Source organism: Sinohyriopsis cumingii, chromosome 6 (genome assembly GCF_028554795.1).
Source record: "Sinohyriopsis cumingii isolate HCF-2022 chromosome 6, ASM2855479v2, whole genome shotgun sequence".
NCBI lineage: Eukaryota > Metazoa > Mollusca > Bivalvia > Unionida > Unionidae > Sinohyriopsis > Sinohyriopsis cumingii.
Genome location: NC_142966.1, coordinates 18,514,603 through 18,529,027, shown reverse-complemented (window position 1 = coordinate 18,529,027; position 14,425 = coordinate 18,514,603). Strand labels below are relative to the sequence as shown.

The window sequence follows — 14,425 nt, the reverse complement described above, 5'->3', positions numbered from 1 at the left end:
TTTTAGACAGTGTTTGCGCATATCTTTGTTGTTGATGACATCCAGACTTGAAGTGGAATAGGAGATGACAGTGATATAGGGGACAAAATGTTGAACAGAGACTATATGAGTGATGTTATGCATATCAAAGAGTTGACTTGAAAAAAATTAATCAAGTTATTGATTTGCAAGTCATTCATTTCCATAGATCATCAGATGCAGTGTGTAGACTGTCATATAAAACCCTATGTTTGGGAATGGAAAAACTGGAACTTTCAGATAGGCAATAGGTTATGGCAACTGTCAGCAGATTGATGTCTGAAACATGGGCATAAAAGTAGTGCTTAACAATTTCCCATGTTTGGATTTTTGCCAGCACCATACTTGTTGGCCTATAATTCGATGCACAGTACAAGTCAAATTTGCAAATTCTGTAAATTATTCATCCTTCATCCATATCCAGTGCTGAGTATAAGATGAGGCCAGATAATAATAATAATGAGGACTCTGTATAGCACCTAATCTTTAGAAGCTCTAAGCGCTTTACAACATTAGACAACACCTATAAGATAAAAAGCATATAATGATATGATTGCAAAAACAAACACAATGAAATTATAAAACATTAAAAAAACATGCTGAGAATATTTTAGGTACGAAACATTATTAGGTCTTGAGTTTGTTCTTGCAGTCGAAATAAGTGAGATTTGAGAGCCCTCTTGAATGTGATCACTGTCTTTGTGTCTAAGTTCAGTGGGCAATTCATTCCACATTGCTGGGCCCTGGTATGCAGAAGAAAGCTGTCCATATGACTTTGTTTTCATAGCGGGAATAATGAATATACAATTGTCGGAAGAGGAGCGTAAGTATCTTGCTGGTGTGTACACATGGGTGAGGTCGGATAGATATGTTGGACTAGAGTCCATCAGTGAAACGTAGCACAGAGAACAAATTTTGTGTTTGATTCTGGATTGAATGGATAGCCAGTATAGGGTACAGAGCAGCAGGGAGGTGTGCTCTGATCGTAGTACTCTAAGTATGATCCGAGCAGCTGTGTTTTGAACTTTTAGAAGTTTCTGGAGCAGATGCTGAGATGAACCAGACAGAATTGAGTTACAATAGTCCAGTCTTGAAAGTACTAATGAACACACAAGTGTTTTAGTGGCATCAACTAATAGATATTTGCAAATTGAGCTGATGCGTCTCAGCTCAAGAAATGCAGCCTTGCATATATTCATGACATGTTGGTGCAATGTGAGAGTACTGTCCAGAGTAACACCTAGGTTTCGTACTGATTGTGTGAATTTAATGTTGGTGCTGCTGATATTTATTGTTTGAGGCAAAGGATGTGAATGAGAAAGTCTTTGTGTTGTGATCAGAAATGGCCTCAGTTTTATCATCATTCATCTGCAGCTTGTTACATGTCATCCATGATTTCACATCAGAAATGCACCTCTCAACACCTTGGCTTTGTCTTTTTCACTTCATTCCACACAGCATCACGAATTTTATCCTATCTGTAACTCAGTCAATTTGCAGGTCAGGATCATTAAATATATCTAAAAGTACATAATTTATTTCACACCAAGTATTTTATTCGTACTACCACTCCCTTGATAACTTGCACCCTGATAACTTGCAAACCCACTTATAATGCAGGGTCAGGCATGGATCCCATTTTTTTAAACAAAAAAAATAGCTCCCTATTTGTTGAGGAAAATCACGAGCAAAATTGGTAATTGAAACTTTGATATATTGCTCGTTTTATCATAAAAAGTGATAGAATCTGGATATGTTAATCAACATTATGAAATTATCAACATTTAATAAGAAGTCATATAATTTGTTACATTTTCTTTACAAACAACATTCTTAGTACATTGCAATTAACAATATTCAAGGAAATTTTGTTCAATGAAAATGTCATACCTAGTTGAGGCAGTTCTTTAATAATAAATACCAATTAAATAATTTTTTATCAAGTGAAATTTGGGTTTTAGTTCTGTCTTTGAATTCCTTCTAAGTTTAATCATCATAAATGTAATGTGTTCTCTTGTATTTAAACATAAAATGTTTCAATCTACTTTAACAGCTATGTCCGCAAGTGTTTCTCTGAGAGCTTAATTAAGTGCTGACCATGTTTCTGACTAGCAGAAGTATTTGTTAAATTGTTGCACTGAATCAAAAGATGGCCTCTTGTATTTTCATTTTAATTACATCTTTTGACTCGAATAAAAGAGATGGAGAGAAAGAAAAGTTAAAAGTCATGCAAATCCTACATGCTTAAGATCTAGCAGCCTCGGTTGTATGTCAAGTGAACTTTATTTCATTTGATCAATTCACACTGTTACAAATGCTTTTGTGTACACTATATAATTAAACTACCTTAAATTAACCTACTCATAACTGTGATCAAAGATGGCAAGGCAATGAAATGAATACTTCGTAAAATAAATTGTTTTTTTTCCTGACTTGGCACTTAGAGATTTTCTCAAGGATGATAAGAAGTTTCACTGTTACTTGCAATGAAATCACAGCATCAATTACTAACTGAACAATACAAAAATTGAGTTTTGATGTAGACAATTGTCGCACGAAATAATTGTCACTAGTTTTTGTGAAGAAAAAAAAAGGAATCTTATTTGGTGGTATATCAACAGTTTGTCTGGTTCCCTGCTACACACTATACTATTATATACCACTCAGGGAACCAGACTAATCAACAACAAAAATAGCAGTGACATAATACATAAATGTTTTCACATACACATGGTTGTTGAAACCAGTTGGAATGATTTTTCAGATGTTAGACATTATGAAAATAAATTTAATTTACACAGAATGACGCACAGCTTCAGTAGAAAAAGTGCTTTATTGACAGTTATTTTCGACACGATTATAAAATAAGGATTCAGTCATTAAACAGCCCAGTTCCACCCCACATGGTTTTATGGATGTCTAGAGGAATTTTATGGAAGTAACTCGTGCCATTGCTTATAGTATGGTCCCATGTTTCTGGATCCCATTTTGCACAAGTTATTGAGGGAGAGGGTATGTACTTTTTAGCTTCATTTAATGATCCTGACCTGAAAATGTATTGAGTTACAAGTATAATAAAATTTGTAATGCTGTGTGGAATGAAACTTTAGTAACTTCCAGTTTCATGAATGTTAAAGTTATTACTGTATGCTATTTCAGATTACCAGCAATTTGTTATTTTCTTGACAAAGGGGGCTTTTATTGCTTTATTTCTTTCCAGTATTCTCGCTCAGTTCTCTGTTGAAATTCTCTTCTTCTTTCACTCCCACTGGGTTATAATATTTATAATATCAAGGGAGGTAATCCTCTAGATAACACCAGCCAGATCCAATTAATCACCCCTCTTACTATGACGGCGACATCACAATACACCTGTATATATATATATATATATATATATATATATATATATAAATTTTGTTTAAAGTGTAAATTCCATTTAACAAAAAAGAACATTAAATTTGACTAAAATGCTTTATTGAATTAATTAATAGCATCCTTTATGATTACAAAATATAAATGTGGAAGGATTACCTTGATAAGACAGTACATGTCTTGAATACATAATGCATCCTACCATTCACTGTATCAACAGTCTGCCATAAATAAATCAAAAGCAAGTCTACACTGTCAGTGAATATAGTACAATAATGCATAATTAAAGTCAATGAACACCTACCAACTATATCACAAACACTGTCATTAGGTAAGTTTCATCCTTACTGAAAGAATGCACTTGCAACCAAAATCTGATGCACCTTTCATGCACATATGTGCTACAAAACTGAGTTCCTATGCACACATAAGTTCATATACAAATTTTAAACTCTGACTAACATATAGCAATAGTATAAAATGAAACACTAAGGAATGCACTAAATAAATGTGTAAATGTATTTTTATGTCCCTGCCATAGATGAAAGTGACAACATTACCCTTGTTTTGAGATAGTTTCCATTCAGCGGAACTTAGAGAACTCTAATAAAGGACCTTGTGTATGACTTTGTTTCACTTAAAGCTACATTTACAGTACTCCAATATAATTTAAGATAAGTGAAGACAAAAAATGCAGTGGAACCTAAAGACCACCTGTCTTAAGAGATCATACAAGTTAATTCTGTATTTGATACTTCAAAGTTTACATGCTCAAAAACCTGCATTAAAGGGCCATCTATTTTATGAGACTGTTTTGTCTGGTTTTCGACTTGTGGTCTCTGGATACAAGTTAGACTGTACCCATATGTCTCTCCTGATTCAAAAAAATGTTGAAATCAAACACAAAGGACAACATTCTTTCCTCTGAAAATGATGAGGGTGTGCCACACCTTGGTAAAGTTGGCAAATTGAACTAAAGCAGAGGCTACCTTAGATTTTCAAGCCCATTGCTATTTTTACTGGATGCAGGAGACTTTAGATCTAATGTCAAGTGGATGCATTTGCAACACATTTGCCTGACCCAGGAGGATATGGCACTTGAGTCTGGCATTTCATTTTTTATATACAACCATTTTTAGCATTAATAACAAAAGGCCCAAGTGGGCCTTATATCGCTCATTAACAAAGCAGTTGATAATTTCACCAAGCAGACTTATGTAGTATTGTACGAATACAACACTATGTAAACATCTCTGTATTATGTTAATTTTTTTCTGATAAAATTTCTTTCCAAAGAAAAAAGAATAACTAATATGCATCATCTCTTTGTCATAATCTAACTCATCCAAGATCTTGACACTATAGACCTATCTGACAAGTTTTATATAAAATGGATAAGAAATATAATCTCTAGCTCTCTAGAGGTATAAACACTCAGCCAATCAGATGCAGGATCATCCCCTTAATGTTTATATCTCACTTACTATAGACCTGGTCTAAGATAATGATCATATAAGCTTATTAACCAAGTTAATCAAAATTCATTTTCCATAATAGCAACAAACTCAGCCAGTCAGATACAAGATTACCAGTCATGAATATGTGAAGATATTTCTCATATTTAAACTCTTTAAGATATAAGACTATATAACAATTTTGATTGGAATCTCATTGGAAATATAGTTGTTAGTGCACTGTTAAGCTCAACCAATGAAATGCAGAATCTCATCATTAACATGTGTGGATCTCTCTAATAATCATACTCGACTAGGTGAAGTAAGGAAATTTTATCAAAATCCTATTGAAAATTAGATCTTTAAAGGAAAAAAAAATGTACGTCAATCAGAGTCAAGATTACCTTTTAGGTATGCAAAGGTCTTGCTAAGAATAAAACCCATTCATCATCTTGATGATTTTAGCTTATTTACTAGTTTGATTCAAACTGGGTCAGTAAAAAATGTAATATTTCTTAGAGTGGTAAGAGGCTCAATCAGTCAGATTCAAGATCTCATTAATATGCATGAATCTCATCACTAACTCATCTGAGGTCTTGTTGACATAAGCAAAATTAGACTGTAAATAGGTCTCCTGAACTGTCACAAGGAAACACATAGTGTCAAGTACTTTATCTGTGACCTTAACCTTGAAAATATGACCCATGCTGTAATAGAGCATATTTCCTGGTAGTGATACATAACTATACAAATCTTAAACAGCTGTAGAGTTATCAGGCAAAAAGGGGAAAAAATGGAAGCACTGACCTTACTTCTTGTTCTTAAAAACAGAACCCCAAATGGGTACACAACACACCTTCTAGAAATAATACATTTAGGTTTTATTAATTTATATCAAATGGCATTATTGTTAGTTTGGAAAACAGTGACAGACAAACCAATGAACAGATGAAACTGCAGAAACTATGTCCATGCTTTTCATACAAAGTGGGGAACAATAAACATAGGGAAATATCTGTACATGTAACAATGCAGAATTCCAAAAGAATGATGTGTCTAGCCACTTCAAGCTTATTCCCAAATTCCCTTCAAAGTTAACGAAGTGTGAAAAGTTGATCACTGTGACTTCCTCTAACTGCTGATGAGCATTACCCTTCACAATGAATATACAAAGTTTTATGACTAATTGCAACAGTGTTAGGGAAACTGGGCTAAATGCAAAAACTTAATGTTGATGCCAACATCAGCAATAACAATGTTGCTGAAAAAGTGAAATTTTTGTCTCACCTATTCCTACTCTAAATCCAATTTCCAATGAAAAAGCTAACTTGTTTCATTCTCCTTCATACATTGTACACAAACTGATATGGTGGATATAGTTTATTTTCTTCTTAAAGTAACAGTTTTTGAGAATTATACAGTTGTCGCAAACCTAAAATTTAAAAACCTAAGGGATGATGGTTCATTTGAAATGCTAAAAGGATCCCCTTTCTCAACAAATTGTATTATTCATACAAATGTCCTTTAACAATCAAAATTTATATCATGAAAATACACAAAATTTACACTGTTATAAGTGACTTTAATGTACAAGACTTTAGTAAATCTTACTATTCAGTCTCCTTGAGGAATCCAGTGGGGGCAATCATGATATCAATCATGATTAAATGATCATGGTTGGGAACTTATCAAAATGTAATTTACCTAATCACACACAAAGCAAATAATGTTTTATGAACTTTATGAATGACTAAGCACAATTTACACTTTGATAAATACTCAACCAAGATCATTTAAGCCACATAATACCAATTTCCTCCTTTATGTCAATAAATCAGTAGATTCCATCAACATAACATTTGATTTTAGGTAGCAAGTAGTTTTCTTTCATTGACCTCTCCACAAGGCACCAGAATACCAAGCCCCGTCTTTGACTGGATAAGGGTCATGAATCCTATTCTATCATCTTCAATATGGAACTACCAGTAAGTCTATCAACTTCCTCTGACTAACAAAGATAACATAACTTGTACAGTATCACAACATTTGACAAGGGTTATATTGATTCTGTATGGAGAAAATGTGCTCTACATGCTTAGCATTATTTGTTCTTGTTTTCCTGGTATTTTGATCTTCAAAATAGTTTTGTCCATTTTTAGTAAGATCTGTTCTTACATCATATGACCATGGTCTGGAGTGACAGCTGTTTAGTTCTGTAAATACAATTGAAGCAAAATGCAGTAATTTATGAAGACAGAGTTGCTTTTAAAGCCAGCCATTTTCTTTGTTTTGCTAAAAAGGTGAGCATTGGAGTGCAGGATGGTTGGTGTGAATACAGTGTTTTAACCTTTAATCAGAGACTTTATTATCTAGGGTTGCATAGTCTGATTGACAGCCTTGAGGGTTGTTGTTCATGTTATTGTTGTAAGGAGGTGAATTAGACAAAGGCTGACTGAAAGCACTTTGCTTAACTTTGTTTATTTAATTTCTGGAGATGATTTTTATTTAACACTAATGCTGGTACAAACAGTACTTTTTGCAAGTATTATAATTTTTAGTATTAAAATATTACTTTCCCAAATATTTAATTCACCATGACATATGCCAGTACATGTATTATGTGAAGAAACAGTTAACAGTTACTTTCAAAGCAAAAGTTTTCATCATGAACAACAAAATGAAGAAAAATCTTCATATACAATAACAGTTTATAGATATAAAGACAGAAAGCATAATAACTACATTAATCATAATTAATATGTATACAATGTAACTACATTAATCATGATTAATATGTATACAATGTGACTACATTAATCATAATTAATATGTATACAATGTGACTACATTAATCATAATTAATATGTATACAATGTAACTACATTAATCATAATTAGTATGTATACAATGTGACTACATTAATCATAATTAATATGTATACAATGTAACTACATTATTCATGATTAATATGTATACAGTGTGACTACATTAATCATAATTAATATGTATACAATGTAACTACATTAATCATAATTAGTATGTATACTGTGTAACTACATTAATCATAATTAATATGTATACAATGTAACTACATTAATCATAATTAGTATGTAGACTGTGTAACTACATTAATCATAATTAATATGTATACAATGTAACTACATTAATCATAATTAGTATGTATACTGTGTAACTACATTAATCATGATTAATATGTATACAATGTGACTACATTAATCATAATTAATATGTATACTGTGTGACTACATTAATCATGATTAATATGTATACAGTGTGACTACATTAATCATGATTAATATGTACATTGTAACTACATTAATATAATTAATATGTATACTGTGTGACTACATTAATCATAATTAATATGTATACAGTGTGACTACATTAATCATAATTAATATGTATACAGTGTGACTACATTAATCATAATATGTATACAGTGTGACTACATTAATCATAATTAATATGTATACTGTGTGACTACATTAATCATGATTAATATGTATACAATGTGACTACATTAATCATAATTAACATGTATACTGTGTGACTACATTAATCATGATTAATATGTATACAATGTAACTACATTAATCATAATTAGTATGTATACAATGTGACTACATTAATCATAATTAATATGTATACAATGTAACTACATTAATCATGATTAATATGTATACAGTGTGACTACATTAATCATAATTAATATGTATACTGTGTGACTACATTAATCATAGTTAATATGTATACAATGTAACTACATTAATCATAATTAACATGTATACAGTGTGACTACATTAATCATGATTAATATGTATACAATGTAACTACATTAATCATAATTAATATGTATACAGTGTGACTACATTAATCATGATTAATATGTGTACAATGTGACTACATTGATCATAATGGAGATGTATACAATGTGAACAATTTAATAAGCAGGAACAAAAACTAAGAGCACAAATAATTTACAGCTGAAGGAAAATAAACTATTTGCAAATAAAGGTTGTTAAGAATTAAATACTATGTGGACGGAATGTTAAACTATATAATCGTACAGACATTCTACATGTATACTAAAGTAGAAGCGACATTACTGGCAACTAGGTTTAAATGTATTTTCAAAAAGTAAAAATAATATAAAAGAAATATTTACATGAGGATGAAACCTGGTATTGGATATCATTAACCTGGTATTATGCACAAATTAATTTGTGACATTTTAAATAAGCTGTCATGAAATATGTGCAAAAAGTCTACTGTCTACCTTCATAATAGTTATAATGATTACATACAAAAATGCATTAAAACATCAAAGAAATAGATCCAATAAATGCAAAATAAAGACATTAGCAAGCCAGGATTATAATGTATGCATGTAAGAAAGGTAAAAAATGTAACATATATGTATGTCTAAGAGTGACAGTGAAATTATTGGTACAATAATTAGATACATGTGTCATAAATAAAAATTAGAGAACACGATATATTTAGCATACTTCAAGCATTTAAAAAAAAAGATCAGCTGATAAGGAATTAATTGATTTAATACATTCAAAATTACAATTGTTTTTCAGTAGCTCTGGCTGCAAATTCTGCTGAACTTCCCATCTTCATTAGTGCAGTACACTCATGCAATGTGTAATCTCCCTTTGCATGCCATATTGAAAGTAGAGAACTTTGTCAGCACAATTTCAATACTGTCTGAATGTTTACAGTGTAAGATCCACCAGAGTAACAGTCCTGTTTATATTTTAAACCAAACCATCAAGCTTAAAGAACCTTGACACAGTACTATGTACATATAACATGCTGCAATTTTTTGTCAATAAAGAGACATTTGATATAAAACTGGAAATTCCGTATGAACTAGTGTGATCTTCTGACAATTTTCCCAAATTTATGAAGCATAAAAATAGGTCTTCAGAATGGTCAAAGCACCTTAACATCAAACTTATAATGATTTTACTACTTGCAACTGTAAAGTTGATTGGACAACATATACTGTGAAAGCCCACTATAACACAAATTCCAATACAGATATCATAATTATGGCTCCTGAAATTTTACAAAAATGTCACAAATTTCTTTAAGTACTACAAAACTTTAGTGTCAAAATAAACAAGACTTTAATTTAATAATTTTGCAAGATGTGATACATTTTTTAAATAAAATTACTGCTTCTTATTTCTGAAAAACATTTGCTCCTTAAAAAGCTGATTATTGTTAATCATCAACACCATAGCCATAAAGACTTCTTTGTGTTTGTCTTCACAGCATCCTGTGTACAATCATTGCTAAATCTAGGGTAAATAATATCCAAGATGTTTTCTCAGGTATCTGGCACACACAACCAAGCCCCAATCACAGTGGTAGTCTAAAAAAGATTCGCACCACTTAATTTAGTTAGATCAGTTAATTTACCCACCCAGTTTACAAGGAAAATAATAAACCACCATTAATAGACCATCAATCAGTCATCACATCATCACATGCATCTGATGAAACAAGTTTATCACCTGAATTGTTGGGAGCAGTTTTGGCCTCTGCTGCATACATGTACATCTCCCCCTCCCCATTCATCCTTTTCATTTTACAGGGCTTCAAATGACTCTGATATATATCCAATTATCTTTCCTGATGTCTGTTTCCGGATGTCAGGTTTCATTACTGAAAGAAGTGTTGGCTAAAGTAGATGTACTACTACAAAGATTATTATTATATCATTAATGCAGCTATTTGCAGGAAATGGGGACAGCAATATTTTGATCGAGCTGTGGCCTTCACACAGCGTTTTTTTTTTAAATTGCTGATTAGGACTGGATGTTACTGTCATGATCATTACAGGGTCAGAAAGAAAGAAATGGGGTGAGCAATGTTTTGAAAGAGCTTTGGCCTTTACACAGTGGTTATTTTTGTTTTTTAATTGACGATTATGACTGAAAGTAATTGTCAAGATCATAACATGGTCAGATAGAAATGGGTTCAGCATTGTTTTGATAGAACTTTGGGCTTCACACAGCGTTTTTTTAAATGACGATTATGACTGATGTAATTGTCAAGATCATAACATGGTCAGATAGGCTAAAAATAGATTTTATGAATTAACACACATACACATACACAGAAACAATTAACCCTGAATAAAACAGGGTACCAGACAAAGACCGAAAAATCACATGACAGTACATGTATCACTTCCTTTATAACAAGGTTTATCGTTTACGAAAGTTTTGTCTGCAAAATTAAATTGCAGTACTGTACAATTAGCAACAGAGGAATAAATCATTACAAAACTTTAAGATGTCATCAGGAAAATGAAGAAATAATACTTTAGAAGGAAAAGTAAAAGCTATTTGACAAGATAACAATGGGGGAGAGTTCAATTGCTGAAAGATTTTATGTTGGCAAGATTTAAAAAACAAGATTGTAAAAGATAAGGAGAATATTCTGTAGCAGTAGGAGAATGGAGTAAATGGAAAGAGAATTATTTTAAATATGAAACAACGTATGTACCAAGATTTAAATAATGTTTTTGAACAGTTTTGTAATGCCTGTGCCACCAATATGCAACTCACATTTGATGCCTATGACAAACTATTAATTTATGTTAGCTTGAAATAACTCTGTTTTTAAGACAAGAAGAACATTTTAATAATTAATGCTACTTTTAAATGTAGATATTAACTGCTTTAAGTTATAAGTATCTTTCCTGCTATATAAACATATACATACACATCTCACAAACATATTCCCCCTCTGGAAAGGCCACCCATTTTATGAGGCCACTTTCCCAGTGCAGAAGGGGTGGCTGTATAAGAGAGGGACTATTGTATGTATTACTAAAAGATACAAATAAATAAATAGTAATTAATATTATCTTTGCATGCTACTGATTGTGTACTTTTGTCTCAAGAGGGAGAACAGTCCTTGACTAAATGAGTCACCCTCTATGAAAACATTATTATTATTATTATTGTAATTATTATCACTATTATTATCAGTTATAAATCAGACCCTTTGGACATACCCAGCAGGGGCCCTGAGTGGTCTAAAGCGCTCTCTGTAATGAATCACTGCCATCTCACCTCTGTCTGCATGGGTTCGAGTCTAGGATTCAGCTAATGTGGGTATGTGAGAAAGCTTGCCAGTAGCTTCTCATGGGTCGGTGGTTCTTTCCGACGTTTTCCTGGGTTCTTCCTCCACCATTAATACTGGCCGCCATGTATAGCCTATCTTGTGCTGAAAAATGGCATTAAACCCTACAACAACAACAACAACAACAACAACAATATACCCAGCATCTATGAATCTTTTGGAAAATACGGGTTTTTTTAGTGTGAGTGTATTAGCAAAAACTTAAGTGTTTTGATTTAAATGGAATCAAACAAAAAATTAAATAAATTGTTCTTCTTTTTGCATATTTTGTTATCAAATTACATGTACTCTGATAGATATACTAAAATTGTCTGGTGAGTACACATAGTCAAACAATTTATGATTCAGTTGCTAATGTTCTTATTCATGTATATGTTTGTACCAATAAATTCTGCTCTGCTAAAGATATATTAAATATGTAATGACAGTTCAAAGAATTTCCTGCTTACTATGCATCAAATGCATCACTGAAGTCTGTAATTTTGTGCTGCCTCCCCCTCCCTGTCTTGAAGCTGTATAGGTAAGAGGACACACATTCAATATTAAGTGACTTTTATCAGGAATATCACACGACACAGTACACAGCATGATGGTACTTTGTGCAACATGACCATTGTGTTATAGCAGGGTTTCACTGTAGTATTTGATCAAGATGCAAAACTGAAACACATTTACCATTAATATGAGATCATCAAAAAGGACAAATTAATACATAAAATAATTCTCCCATGATAAGCCCATCTTTAATAATGAGATCGTTTAAAGATTTTCTTTATAACTAACCGCTAGACAACTTTCTGAACAGGAGTCCGCTAGTGATGACAAATCCACCCATGCTTATGTAAAAACTGCAACTGAGGTACCATATTGTCCAACATTCAGTTTATACAATACTTGTACTTGATGGACATCAATACTAAATTTATATATTACTTAATGCCCTAACCCTAACCCAAGCATTCTCCAATTTTTATACTACTTAATGTCATACGTTCCCCAATTTTATACCACTTAATGTCATACATGACCAAATTTTATACCACTTAATGTCATACATAACCAAATTTTATACTAATTAATGTCATACATAACCAATTTTATAATAATTAATGTCATACATAACCAAATTTTATACCACTGAATGTCATGCATTCCCCAATTATATACAATTTAATGTCATGCATTCCCCAATTTTATATTACTTAATGTCATGCATTCCACAATTTTATATTACTTAATGTCATGCATTCCCAGTTTTATATAACTTAATGTCATGCATTCCCCAATTTTATATTACTTAATGTCATGCATTCCCCAATTTTATATTACTTAATGTCATGCATTCCCAGTTTTATATAACTTAATGTCATGCATTCACCAATTTTATATTACTTAATGTCATGCATTCTCCAATTTTATATTACTTAATGTCATGCATTCCTAGTTTTATATTACTTAATGTCATGCATTCCCAGTTTTATATAACTTAATGTCATGCATTCACCAATTTTATATTACTTAATGTCATGCATTCTCCAATTTTATATAACTTAATGTCATGCATTCCCAGTTTTATATTACTTAATGTCATGCATTCCCAGTTTTATATAACTTTATGTCATGCATTCACCAATTTTATATTACTTAATGTCATGCATTCCCCAATTTTATATTACGTAATGTCATGCATTCCCCAGTTTTATACTACTTATGTTACATGTTTTTTTGTGTGTATTATACAAAATGCAAAATGTGGAAAATTGTGCATCAGAAGGCACCTCTATGCAACTTTCTTGACATGTGTTCCTAATTTGGTTGAAATACCTTGAATGGTTTGAGAGTTATGCTTTGGAAATGAATACAGAGAATAAATATGTGTGTATTAGGATTTAATGGCACATCAGCAAATACCTGGCCATAGAATGCCAAGAAACAGCTACACATAGTTCACAAAATGGTAAAGGTGTAACCTTGTCAAAATCCTAGGAATACAAATCCTCCAACCAGAAGTAAATATGAACCATAAGACAACAAACAAATGGTAGATAAGATGTTATAAAATCTCTCCAAATGTAATACAAAACAAAGAATATGGCAAAAAGGATAAAATCCTTCTAACATTGTCAAGTTTTCTATAAAAACTGCACTGTCAAAAAATCCAAGACACTGTCAGTCTGACAATCATGAAGGTGCATTCCACAGCAACCATGTTTCCTCCATTAGTTGCACCTTATTCCATGAAGGTGTATGCACTGGGCATAGATGGAGATATAGCACTGGATGGGCTTGCCTAGCTAACTGTTAGCCTTCTGGTATGTAATATGGGATGAGGGAGGGATAGATGGAGATATAGCTATCACTGTCCATCTCAAAATGTCCATCTGTCAGGT

The 14,425-nt window shown here is 32.0% G+C and overlaps 1 protein-coding gene across 1 annotated transcript in view; it reads right to left on the bottom strand.

Moving 5' to 3' along the window:
* The window catches only part of LOC149796445 (uncharacterized), a 251,870-nt gene that overhangs the window by 149,006 nt on the left and 88,439 nt on the right, over positions 1-14,425 (bottom strand). The gene's annotated exons all lie outside the window — the stretch shown is intronic.